The sequence below is a fragment of the Genypterus blacodes genome, unplaced genomic scaffold (assembly GCF_046128005.1).
Source record: "Genypterus blacodes isolate CSIRO-AG114 ecotype Tasmania unplaced genomic scaffold, CSIRO-AGI_Gbla_v1 ptg000118l_1, whole genome shotgun sequence".
In the NCBI taxonomy this organism is placed as follows: Eukaryota; Metazoa; Chordata; class Actinopteri; order Ophidiiformes; family Ophidiidae; genus Genypterus; species Genypterus blacodes.
In genome coordinates this window covers 1459054-1477780 of record NW_027466921.1, presented here as the reverse complement: position 1 = coordinate 1477780, position 18727 = coordinate 1459054, and the positions used below count along the sequence as shown (strand labels likewise).

The 18727-nt window shown below is 45.2% G+C and overlaps 1 protein-coding gene across 1 annotated transcript in view; it reads right to left on the bottom strand.

The window, feature by feature from the left end:
* LOC143009922 (ephrin type-A receptor 6-like) overlaps positions 1-18727 on the bottom strand; it is a 110331-nt gene that overhangs the window by 67231 nt on the left and 24373 nt on the right. The window lies entirely within an intron of this gene.

The window sequence follows — 18727 nt, the reverse complement described above, 5'->3', positions numbered from 1 at the left end:
CCATGACAGGGTGCCAAAAATCCTACGCCGCCACCTAAGCTGTGAGGCTCCACGCGGCTCGGCTCATTTACAACAGAGAAACTGGAAAAACCAAACTTGCCATAAGCAGTGTTGCAGCGTTGTGTGCCAGCAACCAAAATAGACGCCGCCTTCTCCAACCTCCGCCTTCCTCCACTTTGGTTCTCACATAAATCCACGGGGGACTGAGAAAGATAACATCAGATGTTTGTGCATTAATCAAATGTTTCTATGTATTACTTCCAATATTCTCCGCGTCGCGCTGAAGCCACCTCTGCGCCCGGCTCATCCTCTTACAAATCACAACGCTGTCCCCAGTTTGCATAATTAGTTTAGCGTTATTGCATTCTCACAGAACAGAGGGTATAAAATGCGTTATTGCCTTTTAACTGAACACAGTGGGTAAACTAATGCGCTCAACATGATCAATAAATCATATCTGAACACATCAGCTCCCTACCAACTGGAAAATGAAGCAGTGACTGGGCCTCCCTGCCTGCATATCAAATAAGGCTGCGTGTGTGTTTGTCTGTGTGTTGTATAGCCTCTTATGTGCACAAGTGGCTGTGAGATAAGATGAGGTGTGTGAGTAAGGGTGTTAAAGTGTGCGTTTGTGACGCTGCATGTGTTTACACAGATTTTAACCCAGATTTGCCTGCTGAGGATTCAGTTTGGAAGGATTTGTTTTGAGGTTATTGCCGATACTATTCTATATCTGACACATTCATTTATTGGTCAATGTTTGTGTGTAGACAAAGGTGTCCAGGGTGTGTGTGTGTGTCATGAAGTGTGTCTGTCGGGCCACTTGTCTCCAGTTTTGGATGCTGAGGTGAACTTAATATAGGCGAGTAAAATTGCGCTGCAGAAATATAAAAGTGGCATTACAAGGAACACACACACACACACACACACTTACAACTGTTCATAACATCTCCCAACACACACGTGTGCTGTGCTTTGTCTGTGTCTCCGCGTTAACAATGGCCTCTCTGTTTGTGTCTTCCTCCTCGATGTGTTCCCGCTCGGTGGGCGGCTCAGGCAGTTGGTCCACTTTGTAAAAGCCTCCCGCCGATCGCTAATCACGCTGGCTGCCAGCTCGCAAATTAAAGCTGTCACCGCCTCTGCTGGACACTGCGGCGCTGAGCAATGTGGCCCCTGTTGCTTTAAATGGATCCACCACAAGAGGCCCGGCCTGTCGGAGACGTCACACCGCCACCGCTGCTGCCGTATTCACCAAGATAATCCGCTCTAAAGTTTCTAGATAAAACTAGAAATGCATTTCCTGAAGAAAATGCACTGTGTTGCAAGAGCTGAAAGGTTTTGCCGAATGCCTGAAAGATTGAAGTGTGAAGTCCTGAAAAGTGTCTCTATCATTTCTGTACCTAAATGAGTGAAGACATTACAAGCAGTTTGAGTGACAGCTAAAGTTCCAATCATTGTGAAGCTGCCATTTGTTTATAAACAACCGCCAATAAAGCAGAGACACACAGCTGAGTCAGTCCTGAGGCAGAAGATGAAAACTGAAACTGTAATTGTTGGAAGCAACAACGGCAATAAAATATGACATCACAGTTTGGGCTTTTGGCTCTCTCTCTCTCTTTCTCACTCTGTCTCCCCCCTCCCTCTCTCTCCTCCCCCTCCCTCTCTGCTGTGGTGTTGAGTTGAGGAGTGCAAGTGTCGACTGGATGCGTCAATCAAGAACGCTCCGTCGGTGATATGCGATTGTGTGATCGGAAAGTGATGCAACGCCGCTGCAACACACCGAAACCGCACTGCCGACGCCAGCCAAACGTGGACACGACACAATGTAACACCGCTGCAATACGCCCGCCCGTGTCTGCAGGACGCACGGCGGTGCTGCGCTGAGCTTTAAGGCGGTTTCTATAAAAATGCTGACGTAACTTTCAGTCCTGCAAGGCCTGCAAACAATATAGCTGACCTGATTCACCTATGAATTAACAATGATGTGACTAATTTAGTTCAAAAGAAATGCGTCATAATCTTAATGTATTATAAATTGTTTCTTATATTGCTTTTGGGTGTTAGGGAGTTCAAGCTGAGTTCATTGATCCTCTAAGGCCAAACATGTCTCTGCTTCCACTCTCAAACCAATCACTCCTGACCCAGCTTGTCATTTTAATCCAGCTCACCTGAATCAAACCCCTGGATGTGGGCAGAGTCCCACCTGTTGATTAACTGTTAATGTCCAAATTTGACTGATCTGCAGTTACTTTTTGAAGAAATCCTGCAGACAAACGCAGATGCAAACGCGTCTTCGGTGCAGGAGGGAAAGTATTTCGACTGTGATGTCATCAGAAGCTCCAGAGACTTCGCAAACATTTTACATACAGACAGGTTAAACCTTTTAAAGCTTAAAATCCAACATGTTTCTATTGGTTTCAGGTGGTTTTTACTTCATTGGGACATTGACGCTTCACCCCTCGTTTCTGGCTTTGACTTTGGTCTCTGTTCCACTATGCGGCAACGTTGCAGCACAGAGCCCAGATAATGAAGTTTCACACAGTCACAGAGTCACAGGGCTCAGAGTTCCTCCCCTCTTACATGTATCATATATCAAAAGGGGCACATTGAAATCATTTAAAAGTTGTTGAATGTGCAGCTCTCCCCTGATCTGAAGAGGCGCCCTGAGCCAAAAGCCCCACCCCCCCTCACACACACACAGACACACACACCGCCACCCCGCCACCGTGGCTGTGCCCCATTAATAAATACACAATTAGGTTTTTGCGATAAAGAAGCGAAGCCATCGTCGGTAAAACACAGGCTGGTTATCGGGGCAGCTCCACCTCTCCACAATATGCAAATATAAAACAACATGACTCAGTAAAGGGATTTAATTAAGTACATATCTGTGTATTTCCCAAGCAATTAAACCCCAATGGAGTCCTCCAGCAGTTCAAACATATTAAAAAAAATTCCTTATGTCAGAGAATGATACCGCAGCCCATTAGCCTAACCACAGGCACAGAGACGCTGTGCAAGAATGAGTACAGGATAAAACTTCATCTCTGTTCAGTGCACGTGTCTGTGTGTGCGTCCGTGTGTGTGTGACACATTAGATCCAATGTAATCTGAAGGATGTATACTAACGCGAACCCGAGGCGCACGTGTACACGCCGCACGTCTCGTACAAACGCACGTAGGAGCTGGGCCCCGTCTCTGCCGCCCACACGGCGAGGTATCAGGTACAGCAGGGGGAGGTGCAGAGCGAACACTCCCGGGCTATTTCAGCTCCCGTCTCCTTCCTGAAGCTGCTTAATGACAGAGCGGCGGAGAGGAAGATTTTAATTAGCCAGCAGAGGAAGCTTCATTAAATCTCTCCGCCGGCCTTCTTCTGTCCTGCCAGGCAGTGACCTCACGCACACACACACACTGCTGCCATTAGGTGACGGGGGAAGAAATCACATCAATCTGTAACGCAGCGTGACACTGATACAAGTTAGGAGGTTCTCTTGGATGGTACAGATGTACGTTTTTGCACTCTTAACGCTGCCAGCTGCTTTGTTAATCGGTGTTGGTGAGTTGGGGTTCCTAGGTGTCAAAGCGTTTCACAACCGCATCACGATGTCAAACCATAGAGGTGCTCATCCAAGAAAAGCAGTCGTCAATCTGCCCAAAGATCTAAAGGGAAATCAAAAGGCTCCACTCCAGCACAATTAACATAACTTCACTGTAATGAGCCTCACAAGCATCACCAGACAGTTCCAGGAAGTCTCCAGAAACAAAGTTCTCAACCTCGGGATGTAACCATCAGTATGCACAGGATGTAAACAAATCGAATCAAGCCAAAACTGAAGGCTCAGCAGATTTGATGTGATGTTTCAATGTCAGATGACCGCGACACTTTCAGAATTTTGCGACAACTTTGTATCACAACGGTGCTGAACAAGCGGCGCAGCCTGAGCTCTCCGTGTTTGGAGGGGCTGCCAACAAGATGAAGGGGTTTCAGGAGTGGTTGATGTACAAAGAGCGTTCTTAAGTACAATCACACACATCTGCATATCAAACACACACACACACACACACACACGTCTGAAGTAGTCGAAGTAGTTTTTCTTTTAATACCTGTTTTTATTCCAAAATTGCTGAACTGTCATAAAGTTTTTATACTTTTCAGTGACGCCAACAGATTTTTTGCACGTAAACATTTTACATTTTGGTAATTACAGAGCAGCATTAAATAGAAGTAAAGAGAAAATAAGACGACAGCAGTACAATCTCACCCACAACTTTTCTTCATGTGTTTCAATAGATTACATAAACACCTCCTACATCCATCTCTCCCTCACACACACACACCCTGCCTTTCCTCCGCTTCCCATAATCCTGTTCTGTTCCTCTGCCAGCCATCACAGTGGATCACTTTATCCCTCCTTCAAAATCCCAGAGAGACGGACACAAGAGAGAAAAGTGAAATGAGAAATTCCCATCGCCGCCTAATTGCATTGCCAAATCGATCCTGTAATAGATTCCTTCTCCGTGACATCCAGTCTCACTGACAGCACTATCAGACTGACAAATCAGAACACTAAGTGTGTGTGTGTGTGTGGGTGGGCAGCCTATCTTCAGAGCGGCAGGCTGTGGACGTTTAGACATCTGTGTGATACTTGGAAAGGAGAAAAAGGCAGATTGAGGTTCAGCAAATGCTTATTTTACGGTGTTACACTGGAGATGAGTTAAAACGAGGCAACAAAAAATAAATTAAATAAAGCAAGATGGAGGAACGCTCTGAAAAACACATTTAGAGCCTCTTAAAGTAAACTGAATCTGCTGCACGTTGGGTTCAGGCATTTACAATTTCTTTGCTATGTTGATATAGATATAAATATTCAACACCTTTTAATGGCCAAACAGGAGGCACTTCTGCTAATTTTGTGCAAATTTATGCGGTGAGATGCTCCAAAATCTAATCAGGTCATCTATTGTATAAAGGGAACCTGTGGCGTTAAATATGTGCCGTCTCTCACGCTATCCTCCGTTTCCCTCTTCACACCACTATGACTGCACTATGACAGAGAGACACACACACACACACTGATGACACATCAACACAACACATATACAGACAACACCCACAACACTCACACTGAGATAATTATTCAAGCCCAGACTTACATGACACAAACAAAACAGTGATATTTAACGACTAAAACTGTTCCAAAATCTGTCTGGAACCGGTTTTCACCGTTTGGTTCACTGCTCCTGAACTCCTCTTTGCTCTCTTGTCTATATAGTAGAACGGAATGAAAACATTAAAAAACAACATGAAATATTCAAAACAGTGGCAAAGTGAAAATGGTCTTTGGCAGCTTGTAAACTGAAAGCAAATTGTGTTAAAATGTCTAATTCCTTCAAAAACACACATTTGTTACTGCATGACAAACAAGCTAGCTGTTGAACAATGTAAACACGTTATAATTCCAATAATCCTCATCTGTGTTTCAATACGGTTCAAACCACTTCGGGCGGCGAGTACACACGCTGCTGCAATAGTGTTCTTCCAAGACTTTACAACAGGATACACACTTTTTTACTTGTAAGCTCTGCATAATCCTCCCAGTGAAACACGGCCGAGGTCTCTTTTGTTTATTTAGCGAGAGTACGAGACGCCGGGCGGCTGAACCTCCATAAATCTAAGAAAAGCATTATGCCTTCACTTTGCTCTGCTCTGCTGTTTAGTCTACCTCCAAATGACAAATTACAGCTTTAAAAGGAAATAAAGTAATTATAATGCCATTTTCTGCTTGGTCTGGGAGGGATTGTTACTGTGCCTTACCATGCTGAAACATGAAGCAACACCACGTAAACACCACAAGGTTAAAAGAGGACAAGCGGGAGACATCGGGGACCATTTTTACTTTTGACTCAGCAAAGGAAAATAACAGAACCACGCCGACGCTGCCGCTTTCCTTTGAGACGTACGAAGAATCGGCACGGACGCCATTTCTAGAAAGACGCTGCGTTTGCGTCGATAGGCTGCGGAGACCGGTGGGAGTCGGCCGAGTGTCAGTCAACCTGTCTCTGCCAACGAGTGTGTGTCCAGCAGCCAACACTGACAGCTGCTATTCTATTACAGTGCATCAGAGGACACCAGAGAGCAAGAGCATGAATATACAAAGACACGGGCGAGACGAGACGGATTTAATCTTCTTCTCCCTTTACGGAATTTAAGGAGCCATGCACTCTATATTAACTCTTTATTAACAAGTTGGTGTAGTTGTCTTTGGCGTGTAAGTAAGAGCTTTCCCCTCAATCTGTAATCTCAGAGGTCGAGCTGCTTTGGGCGGGCGTTGACAATATGCAAAACAAGCGAAACACACCAAAGGCTACCTCAGACGTACTACACTATAAATTATGATCCTCTGGCACCAACAAGCTTTATGTCACAGCTATAATATAGAGCGAGTCATAACTGTAAGCGATAAAACAACGAACCCAGGTGTGACAGCGATAACAAGGCTGTGTTTACGGTGAGTGTGTGGGTAACGGTTCACACTGAGACTGGCAGAGGAACACGTGAGTTCAAACAACCTAATGATGCAGCGTCCTAGACAGGAAATCACAACATGTCATATCATCGCTATAAGGTTCCAGTGGATTAGAAATGAAACACACACATTACTACACAATATGACTAAAAAGGCAATAAAAATGTTTCAGTTCCTGTGTTTTACTCTTCGGTTGTTGTTTGTCAACGTGACTGAAAGAACTGGATGTGCTTGGAGTCACAATTCTGACGTGGATTAAAACAATCGTGGCGACTGGGGACCGAGATCCAAACATGCAGATGCCTCTAATCTGAATGAGATTCCACTTTATCTCCATGTATAAACTTTCCATCTGTATGGGAAAAGGCACATACGGTTGTGTACCTATTTTATTTTATATTTTTTAAATCCCAGTCTCAGAGGATTGCTGGTTGAAGGTAGACATGCAGCTTGATTTGTGTGGGAATTAAATATGGTGCATCCCTCAAACTGGGGGGACTGCAGGTTCATTTATTCACCTGAAAGGGAAGAACCTGAGGTGTGGTGGTGCCTGGGGGTTGTGGACGGCATTATTGATAACAATCAGTCATTAATCTAACCGAGTACAGACTTCCATTAAAAAAAAATACATTTTGATGTGGGAGGCGTCTGTGATAAGAGGCAGTGTGAGCAAGGGGAGGAAAATGTAATGCCAAAAAACTGTGTAAAATTGCACAGAGCCACCTGATCTGCAGGAACACACTGTCAGCTGTGCCGCTGCGCCGGGCGCGCTCGGCACAAGCGGCTTCATTTGGAATCAGGAAATTACCAATCAGATGCAGGTGCGAAAAAAATTAACTGGTGCCCGACGAAATTGGCATACGACTGCGTTTATAGCTGCTGCCGGCTTTATGCTGGCATGAAATTAGAGGCCCGAGACTGTGTGTGTGTGTGTGTGTGTGTACATGTGTGTTTCTATAGTTGCCTCCAGCTATGAATACCAACGCAATTGCAGGTGCATTTTCTTTGACTCGGGTTGATGGAAACGAGACAGAAAGAATTGGTTGAATAGACAGTGACCTCTTTATTGGCACTGTGTGTGTATGTGAGTGTGTGTGTGTGAGACAGCAGACAGACGGCGGTGTGGTGCAGAGGTTCAGGTCTGACACCGTGGGGTCGTCTTGTGCCCCGACATCCACGTAATGTTAATCACTGTCGCTGATGGTGTCCTGCTGCTCTTAACGCTCCTTTAACACTCATTTCTCACCCCGCTGTCTGGATACAGTGTGTGTGTGTGTGTGTGTGTGTGTGTGTGTGTGTGTGTGTGTGTGTGTGTGTGTGAGCGCTGACCTGCAAACCTCAGAACGCACAATCTAAAGCTCAATCTGAAGCACATCCTTTAAACACGCGCCTGTGGCATTCACACACACTGACTTTCAGATACAAACGAGACGGCGTCCTAACCCTCCAAAGTCACCAGACGGTGGAGATGTAGGTGTTCTACTGAGCCCCCCTGAGGATTTACTGTATATGATTAGAGTTTGGACTCTAACCTACTTCAGCGAGTATATTCAGTGAACAAAAATAAGTCGGTCGCCTTGAATAACACTGGTTAACCCTTCAAAATGAGGAAGAATGACCAATAATCTTGATCCGTCAATTCTTCCAGCGTCTTGTAAATAAGGTCGTCGCTTACATGACATTTTTTCACTCAGGTGCACAAATATAAAAACAAACCTTTTCATTTTCTGTCACGTCTCCTCAGTTCTTACACGGAGGCCAGAAAGGTGTGACGGCACTAAAGAAGTAACTGTAAACACTTTAACGCTTGTCTTCTCTTACGCAGTCATACTTTTATAACCCGCTGTCAGTCTGAATAAAGACAAGAGGAAAAACGCTGCGCTGAGACGGATCAATCCTCCATAAAACACACAGGATTGCTTTATAAATCACACCTACATTCTCTGCCCGAGCTGCTCAATAAGCATACATCAGCCTTAATGTAAAGGACCAGAGGAGCTGCTGCAGGTCGTAGAGAATAAAGGCACACGCGCACACACACAGTTGCATAGTTGCTCTTTTGTCTGACTGTTGGCCTTTTACTGTTTTACAAAGAGTCACTTTGCATTTTGGGGGCTTATGTGAATTTCAGAGAGTCATCCATTTGACTAGCAGCTGAAGTGTAATGGTGCAGAGTGTTACCATTAAAAAGAGTGATTACAGTTAGAAACGGCTCCACTAAAGGCAATAATCCAACGTTCTACTGTGGCAAAGCTCCACCACTTCAAATGCCGTCACCGAATGTACATGGAAACACAAAGGGCGCAACACAAAGGGCGCAACACAAAGCGCACAAGTGATGACATGAATGTCTGTAATGTTATGTGTCAATTTTGTGATTCAGAGCTTTTCATCTCCCTGTTGTTTTGGTCTTTAAAGCAACAGAATGTTAGATTGTACTGCGGGTGGAATTGATTTCCTGATGATTTCTACCACAATCCTCCCGCCCACCTGAGAACACGATCGATTAGTGATTAGTGATAAGTGATAGTGATTCCCCCTGTGGTAAATGATGGTATTATCTCAGCTCAAAAGGGTTTTTCCACAAATCGACTTCCATCACTAGGAGGCGCTAAGGAGATGTGATATTTTCCACAGAGCACTTTAAGGATTCTCATCAGGATGTAATGAGGCTTTAAGCATATTATCCCCCCAAAAAATCTTTTAATATTACACAGTAAAGCTTTAATTTGCTTGAACGGTTGTGTATTCCTGTTAAAATTATTGTAAAAACAGTTATGTTAAGAGTGCAGTCGTTCCATTACACTTTACCTTCCACTTGACAAAACTACACACGACAAGAACGAGTTTGTCTTGTCGTCTCTCGCTGCCATGTTGATTAAAAATGAAGTTGCATATGACGACCCTGCAAAATAAGAGCGCGGAGAACCGTTTCTCGCTCCAAGCAGAACGTCTGAAACGTACCGAGTTGAGCAGTGTGAGTCACCGTCTCTGCAGCTCCTGGGAGCTGTGAACTTCCTCTCTCCTCTCCTCAACGTCAGCATGGAGAAAACCCAATTACAGCTCCTCCATTTTATCTAGGCATGTCCAAAATGCTCCTCCTGTGGCTTAAGCCCACGTTTTAGACTGATCAATGAAGTTGTCAGCATTAATTCAAGCAGATTCCGGAATCCATCCAATTTAGAGGTTCCATTGTGTGTCTGCACTTGAGGTGGGGGGCGGGGGGGGGGGGGGGGGGTTCTGGCGAGCAAGGGTGCGGGGGGGTCAGCCAAAGTTCGCACCCGAATCCACCCAGAGGGGACGGTTTCACATCGCAGTCGTCTCTAGAAATGACCTACTTCTGCTATCTCTGCCTGCCGCATTCAGCAGCTGGATTAAGTCTATCAACGGGACACTTGTGTATATGTGTGTGTGTGCGTGTGTGCGTGTGTGTGTGTGTGTGATTCCACCAGTGTGACTAACAGGCTTGGCAGTTGCAGACCAGCAGATTGAGAGACACCTATTGCTTGTTAAAGCCTTCATAGCCTGGGGTCATCGGCTCTGTTCCCGCACTGCTGCTGTTGTTATAACAGCAGATAGAGGGATGAGGTCACAAACAGTATCAAAAAGTCAAAGTACTGTCGCCAAAACTTTACCAGAAGTTACTCAGGTAGTGTCAGAAATACTTTAGCTAACAATATATTCAGTGAATGTACTCAACCAAGGATGAGGACTAACTGGTCTATCTTGGTTGCATTTAAGTTGTTTAAGCAACATGGGATCACAAATATGTCAAGGTTACGCAACAAACAACACATTTGTCCTTGTTTTCTTGATGGTTTGACTCCCGTTGTGATCGGGTCTCATTCTGAAGAGTAAACACAAATCTGTGTCAAAGGCAAAAGAAGCAAAGAAGTCGTGCAGCTAAAGGGGAGCTCGGCTGTCAAAGTGCAAATTGGGTGGTGATGCCTTCAGGGGCTCACAGGAAGAGTCAGGATTCACAGATCTGTTTTTAATGTTTGGTAATTCTGATTTTGATTTTCTGAGCAGCAGGATCCTCTTCGGCTCAAAACAGCGTGTGTGTGTGTGTGTGTGTGTGTGTGTGTGTACACCATTTCCATGTCTGGTCATGTCCTTGTCACTGTGCTTTCACACTTATTAAGGTAATAACGCCTCAGTATGTCAGAGAAATTCACAAGTTAGCAGCTGCTGAGTGAAGTTGTTTTAAGAAAATCGGCAGTGGAACAAAACATCATTGATGACAAAAGGTAAAATCAGGACCAGCAAGGCTTGTTTGTCATTGTGTCTCTTGTGTGTGTGTGTGAGAGAGAGAGAGAGTACGTGAAAAGAAAAGAGAAATCAGCTGAGAAGGTTCCCATGTTTGACAGGACTGTGCTGCAGGAAAAAAAATCTCACATCAGACGTGTCGCCTGCTTTTGTTTTCAGCGAGCACGTACGTGTTGTGGAGACAGACAGAAGCTGTGAGAGAGAGAGAGTGTGTGTGTGTGTGTGTGTGTGTGTGTGTGTGTGTGTGTGTGTGTGCGTGTGTGTGTGTGTGTGTGTGTATACGCATGCAGGGGTGCTGCTACGTTGGGGATTTTTTCTCCCTCAGAGCGTCTTTGATCACTTCCCGGCTTTGAAGTAGCGCTCGGCGATGACGGAAAAAAGCCGAGCAGAAGTCACAGCGAGTTCACATCGAAACTAGGCCTCGCAAAATAAAAAACACAAAACAAGACACGACAGAAAAAGAAACGCGCATAATCTATTATTTAAACAGATTAAACGCAAAAAGACAGGGCGGTCTCTCGGGGGGGCGACAAACCCCCCCCCCTCCTCCACACAACTCTAATTAAACACTCTCCCTCTCCACATTTGTTCTCCATTACAACACGGAGGCAGTCGACATCATCCTCTAATGCTCATCAAGAGGCTGATTTAATGAGGCTCTGGCAGGTAAACCAGCAGAGAGATGACGGAATGTGACCGCTTTACATCCTAAACGGGCAAAAACAGATGGATGCATCACACACACACACACACACACACACACACACACACACACACACACACACACACACACACACACACACACACACACACACACACACACACACACACACACACACACACACACACACACACACACACACACACAATTTAATCAGATTAAATCAAACCAAGCTTTTTAATTGTAATTTTCATATACAGTATATTTTAGTTTAATAGTATATTGAATATTATTTGTAGTATTTTAGCTCCACTCAGTTTGCTCGATTACATAAAGACGTCCTCCCCCGTCTCTTTGCTTTGACTACAGATACGGCAGAGGAAAACACATATGACTGGCCCGGCCTGTAGAATCGTCTTAATTAACAATCAATCAATCTTATCAATCTTGTCAATCCTGCCAGCACGTCTTCACTACTTCAGAATAAAAGCGAAACGAGCGTTTTGCCTTCCGTTCCAGGTGATTATTTATAGTGCCTGTTGACAGCGTGTGGTGCGGTGTGCTGACACCGGCCATTACTCAAGCTGTGTCCAGCTTCCCTGGCAGGGAACAGCGTGTGTCTTTGAAGTGGAGACGGCGAGGGAGCAGGCGTTTTACCGCGTATTAGTGTCCAAACGTTGTCTGCTGTGTCTGTTTAGCTGAGGGACAACGGCACAACGAGGGGACGAGCAGGGGTCTCATGTTTACAGCCAAATCAAGGAGGAGAGAGAAGAGGGCGAGGAACGATGAGGCTGAGAGGTTCCCACTGAGACGCATCAGGGCGCCCTTGGGAAGAGAGACAAGTCCTTGAGAACTGACTGACTCTCTGTGTGTTTGTGTGTGTGTGTGTGAGTCTGTTCATGCCAAGTAAAGTGGGGGTAAATTTATCTGACAATCTAGGATCCACTGCCAGCACTCACTCACTCACTATCACACACAGAGACACTCTCTCGCTCCCCCTCCCTCCCTCTCTCTTTCCTCTCTCTCTCTCTCTCTCTCACCCTCGCCCCTCTCACCCCCCTCTCATTAAGCCTGAGGGGGTCTGTGCTTGTTAAGCCAGACCATCCTTTTCTTTTCTGAAATGTCACACTGTCTCCCTGCAGCAGGTCTGTCTGTAAACACCCCCCCACACACACACTTAAAAGCATCTCCTCATGTGTGTTTCCATGTGTGTGTCACTTGTTAGCAGAAAGCATAATGTTGTCCCTATGCATTAACACTCAGTGCTGCAGTGAATTTTGTCGTGTGTGTGTGTGTTTGTATCGGAGCTAGAGCATGACGTCTGCCGAATGTGTGTGTGTGTGCGTGATTTTGTGTGATTTTTCATGTGCGCTGACAGCCGCTGCCTGTCTCTCTCTCTCTCAATCCCGCTCTCCCTCCCTGTGTGCGTGTGTGTGTGTGTGTGTGTGTGTGTGTGTGTGTGTGTGTGTGTGTGTGTGTGTGTGTGTGACATCTCATTTAGTTGGGTGACAGCCTGAAGGATATATGCTGTAATGGCTGCCTGACTGTCTTCATGCTGTAATTGAAAATGTCGAGCGAAACTTTCTCCAAGATGTTTACAGCGGCACGCCAATTAATATTAAAACACAGCCACTCCTGTTACTCGCCCAATTACCTGTGTGTGTTCACCTCACACACCTCCGACCTGTGTGTGTGTGTGGGAGGGGGAGTCAGGGAATGTCTGTCTGGCACCGGATGTTAGACAATACACACTTTAGATTGAATATACAAAAACATTCACAGTGCTCCTTCCTCTTCTTCTTCCTCTGTATTTCTGTCCTCACACTTTGTCATCTTCAGGTATCCTGTATTTTATCATGATTAAGGCTTTATCACATTTGGTTGAAATAACAAATGATGTTTTCACACGGCTTAAATGTACTTTTTTCGACCTTTGTCCTGCGATAATGATTCATCTTGTTATCTCCAGAGATCAAATCATTGACTCGTGGCTTAAATTTCTCATTAACTCAAGATAATGAGATCATTAATTCCTGATCTCAGGCTAACAGGCTTTAAAAAAACACACACGTGACCACCCTGTGCTGCCCTGGATCATATTTAGTCATGTGTGTTGTCTTTAATGTGCCATCGACACACACACACACACACACACACACGCACACGCACACGCACACGTGATTCATAGCATCGCAGAGGTCTTACACAATGCCAGACAGACACTCAACTGCCAAACAGCGCTGTTTTACACTAGTAAGGATGGAAATGGAGAGAGAGAGAGAGAGTGAGAGAGAGAGGCTATGTAGGTATGTGCATCTATGGATTGTATACTTATGTACTTGTGATTATGATTAAGAGAATGATATATCAAATATTAATATAAAAAAATACAGGCATGTTTACACACCTGACTGTGTGTGTGTGTGTGTGTGTTTGTGTGTGTGTTTGTGTGTCTGTGTGTGTGTGTGTGTCCTAGCCTCCTGTGTAGCCACAACAATGGATTGCCTCTATTAAATGTGGGTTCATCAACACTCCTGTCCAGTGAGTGATGTGGCCATCGGGGGGTCAGCTGAGGGACATGGGGGCTCTCCATCACCCTGACAGTGTGTAGGTGTATGTGTATGTGTGTGTGTGTGTGTGTTTGTGTGTGTGTGTGTAAGACGGAGGAATGGAAAATGGGACAAATTCGGTTTGAGCTGAACAGCACACACTTTTATTACATTTACATTTACACACACACACTTTATATCAAACTAAGACTTCTGTTTTGTTTTTTCATTATTTGAGAAAAATGATTCTATTCAGACAAACTTTTGAGACTTTTGCCTTCCTCCTTCTCTGACTGCTGCACTGTTATGAGTGATTTATTAGATTGCAGATCAAAATAACCCATTAGTGAGCTGTCAGAAAGTGTTAAAGAATTCAGAGGGAAGTCGAGGCCTCTGGCTGCCCGTCACACACACATACACACACCCCCACACACACAAATGAGACTTTTCTCCTGCAGAAACTTCACAGTGGACTTGCACTCAACTCCAGCCATCTTCTTCGTCAAATTTACTTGTGCTGCTGGATTATTATTCAATGTTTTAAGGACTAAGCACAGTGTTTCCACTGTGAAAGAACAAATCTCAGAATTAACTATTTCCTCGCCAGAAAGAATCCAGCTAGTTTTTCACTTTCAGTCACACGGCACCACTCAGCCTGACCTGACTGCTGCTCCTGATGACCATGGTGCTTCGCGATTCTGCAATGCTCCATTGTTTTGTGTGTGTGTGTGTGTGTGTGTGTGTGTGTGTGTGTGTGTGTGTGTGTGTGTGTGTGTGTGTATGTTCTCTCACACTGCCTGATGCTATATTTTCCCCGCGGGGGAACCAAACTCTTTTACTTCCCTTCGAGCTCGGTTAGAGATCAGGGTTACGATGTTCCGGATACATTTCAGCGTCGTGCTTAAGGACGGTTTAGAAGGACGTACGCTTGCTCATATGGAGGCTGGAAATTGGGTCGTATGGCTGAGAGATGCTCCATCTAACGAGACCACCTCGCTGACCCCAGCAGGTAATGTGAATAATTTGTGGGTCGATTGATGGTCATGCAGGCGGTATAAATACCTGCAGGACAGACTGAAGGTTTTGGGCAAAGCACTAATGTAAAAGCTGTTAAAGAGGAATGAACGCACAGTGGCAGTGAAGCTCTCTGGACCACATATAGGGCTCAGGCACATACCATTACTTTCATACCCGTATTGATGAGTTGTAGATTAAATTCCTAATGGAATCTGAAATCCTCCCATTTGTCCAGGTCGCAGTGGCGTAGGAAATGAAATTGCGGGAGAGGAGGCTTTGCAATCATGCGAGAGAGGCAAATATAAAACAAGTAATGTGCGCTCGAAGAAGGGGGTGGCCAAGCTGAGCTGCTCTATGTGCGTGTGTGTGTGTGTGTGCAGGAGCAGGCTGATGGACCCTCAGGTTTTTGGGGGTTATCGTTAGCGGCTCACCTTGATTAACTTCTGCTTTTTTTTTTCTGTATACTGATGCTCAGAGGTAATGGATAGGAGATTAGCAGGCCATTGTGTGCAGAATCACAGGGTTTAAAAGGGAGGAAAGAGAAAGATTATTTGGCTTTAGCCAAGTGGAGAGCAAGTCTTTATTTCTCTACCTCAGTGCTGTTCAGGACCCTCATTCTGACTCCAATCTTCTTCGATCTTTGCTCTCGGAATAAATTTACGGTTTGCAACACAGAGGTTGGTCTGTGAGTGTGTTTGCTCGCTAAATAAGCCGGGCCTGCGGAGAGTTAGAGGGGTTTGTGTGAAAGAATAGAAAGACGGAAGGATCTCTGGCACCGTTTGTGAGACCTCAACTGAGTGTTTCTATATACGTAACAAGCGTCTATAGGGAAAAAAGAGCAATTTCACAATACTTCAACCAGACTAAAGTACTTAATGACTCTCAATGCTACTTTCAAAGAGGCAGCAAAACTATTATTTACTTATAGAGCTACCCCACGGCCAAATCCGAGGAGTTTAAAGGTCAGCGATGTGGTTTTGAAACACGGAAGTTCATCACTTCAATGTCTTTTTGTATTTTTACAGCTTCTCTTTCACTCAGCATCAGGGTGGTTGTAAAGTGGGGATTGAGGCATTAGAACAGCTGGGTGCCCCGGTCCTCCCCCAGGCACCCATGGGCTCTCAGCGGCATAGAAGTTTAATAACGTCGCTTGTTTGAAACCTGGAACAATGAGCAGGGCTGCATTTCAGAGCGGATGTTGCTGTGATATGGCATCAGTGGGCAGAAAAACGCCACAGTCAACCCGAGTAGAAAAACGTAGGAAGCAGTAGGAAAGGAGGGAAGAAGGGATAAAAGGAGGAGATGAATGCAGCCTCTATTCTGAGACACTGGTGATACTGGTTTCCATTTGTATGAAACAGGTTGCATATTGCTGCATGCAAGATGACCCTTTACCCAATGAGGAAGGTGTAAAATGACATTTTTGTGATTTGTTTTCAGAGCCTTGTTTCAAATCACATTCTGTTCCCCTGCACACATTTGTGAGATCAGTATTTGACGCAGCACGGCAGAAAAAACAGTAGATGAGTGGACTTGACGAACACAGCGGAGTGCGTTCATCCACCGGCTATTCATGCAAACAAAACAGATGGGGAAAACAATAAAGGAAGGAGGCATTCATGAAGCAGCCATTTTGGTTCAGTCCAGCTCAATCACAGCTGCAGTTTCACCCGTGGCCTGTTGATTGTGATGCAGCTGCACGTGCAGCCGGAGAAACCTGGCCTGCCCGTGTCTCCAGATGAATCGCAATCAACATAGCGAGAGCATCTGGCACTGAATTGTGGGAAAATGGAGCCAAGAGTCTTGAGAGCATTTTTCAAAAGAAGGGGCTAACCAATGTAGCAGCTTCATCATTGTGAAATAGAATCTCTCTCTCTCTGGTGTGTGAGCAAAATGACCAATCGCAATACAACTATTTAACCAGTATGGGTCAAGTTTAATGCCAGGAAAAGGATTTAATGCCCGATAAAGAATGTTTGGTGTCATCTTTTAGAACATTTCTTGTGACACTCGACACGAAAATAAAAAATCTAAATTTGTGCTTGAGCGCATCAACATTTCAAGCTGTTGAACATGTTTGGCTATAAATCTATGATCTGCTATAACACATCAGAGGACAAAATGAAGTACAAAATCTGAATCTCTGTGGCACAAGAACAAGATTGTGCAGCTGTATGAGACACGAGCAATGTGCAGGACAGTAAAAGACACAGTGATGCACTAAGAGGACATTTACACTTTGTCACCTCATGTGTCTTGACATGATCAGATAGCTATTCAATCGGGAATTCATACTCCATTTACACTTGGCCACACGAATGCGTCCCTGTGAGAAGGACTCACTCTGCCCGAGCTTCACGCCAGTAATTATATGCTCCAGAAGAACATAGCCGTGTCCAGCTGTGTCCTGTGCTCTGCTGCACAGCAGGGGGGCTACATGGTGGAATGTGAGGGGACCTTTACAACAACGCCGTTTTTGGCTCCAGCGCTCCTGCGGTGTGTTCACTGAAGGGTCTGAGGTGCTGTAATTCCCACACCGGGCTGCTGATGTAGCTGCTCAGCATGCTCCGGACAGCTCTGGAGCGAGAAAGGTCATCTCTCCTCAGTCTTGGCTGGGAATGGAGACGCTGCTGGGCATTTTTGGCCGTGGTGCAGGTGTTTGGCGTGGGTGCTTCAGAACTAGACGCTGAGATAAGGAGCAGAACTTCTTCCTTGTGTGCGGTGAAAAGTCCATCGCGGGGAACAATGGCTGTGTAGATGGGTTTGCTAGACTCTGCATTTCCATATCAGGCGACATGTAGAGCGAGTGAAAGAGCGAGAGCGAGCGAGAGAGGGGCCACATCAAGGCCACATAAGCTTACAGGAGGTTATTTAAAAATCCCCCCCCCACAAATGCAGTAACATCATGCAAGCACTTGCTGATGTTGTCGGTCAAATGCTCTGTACGCTTCCAAGTGGATGAAGTCAGCACAGATAGCACCCCACCCCCCTTTTCCTCCCCTGTGATGTCTTCAAAACCAGTGAGAAAGTGCTGAGACGGCTCTTTCAGGCCAGGCCAACATGTGGAAGACCCAGTTTAGTAAATTCAAGTGAGGGCCGATACATTTTCATTTTGATGTTCTTTCCATATTGTAGCAGTGAATTTTAAATCATCTTATAATAATGTAAATCAAATCCAGAGTAGTTATGCAACGGTCCACAGAATCCTTGAACGGAGCTGCTTGAGGGGTTTGTTTGTGGGAGGTGGAGGAAGAAGAGAGTGCAGGTCTTCCATATATAGCACGAGAGTGAGAGGCAGTGTGGGAGCAGAAGGGGTTCAGCCTTTGAGCTCTGTTGACATACACATAGGATAGAGGGATGGAATTGCACCCTGCTGTCCAAATTGTGTTGACATTTCCCCATAGAATAAGTCGCTCTGACCACTTTGTCTCAAACTCTCTCAGTGGTGAGCTCTGAAATCACAACTTAAACCACAGCAAGGTCACTGCGGCTGTAATGGAGTCCTTTATCCTCATTTAATGCTAACAGATTAGTCAGAGTAATACTGATTAAAGGTTATAGGTTTGAATCCACCAGGCACATTTTTCAGGTCAGGTTCTGGTAATAGCCTCATCAGTATCACTTTATGTAATTTGTTATTAATTGTCAGGAAGATTGATCAAGAAACTGGACCTCTGAGTATTTGGACGACCTGGAAACTTAACAGG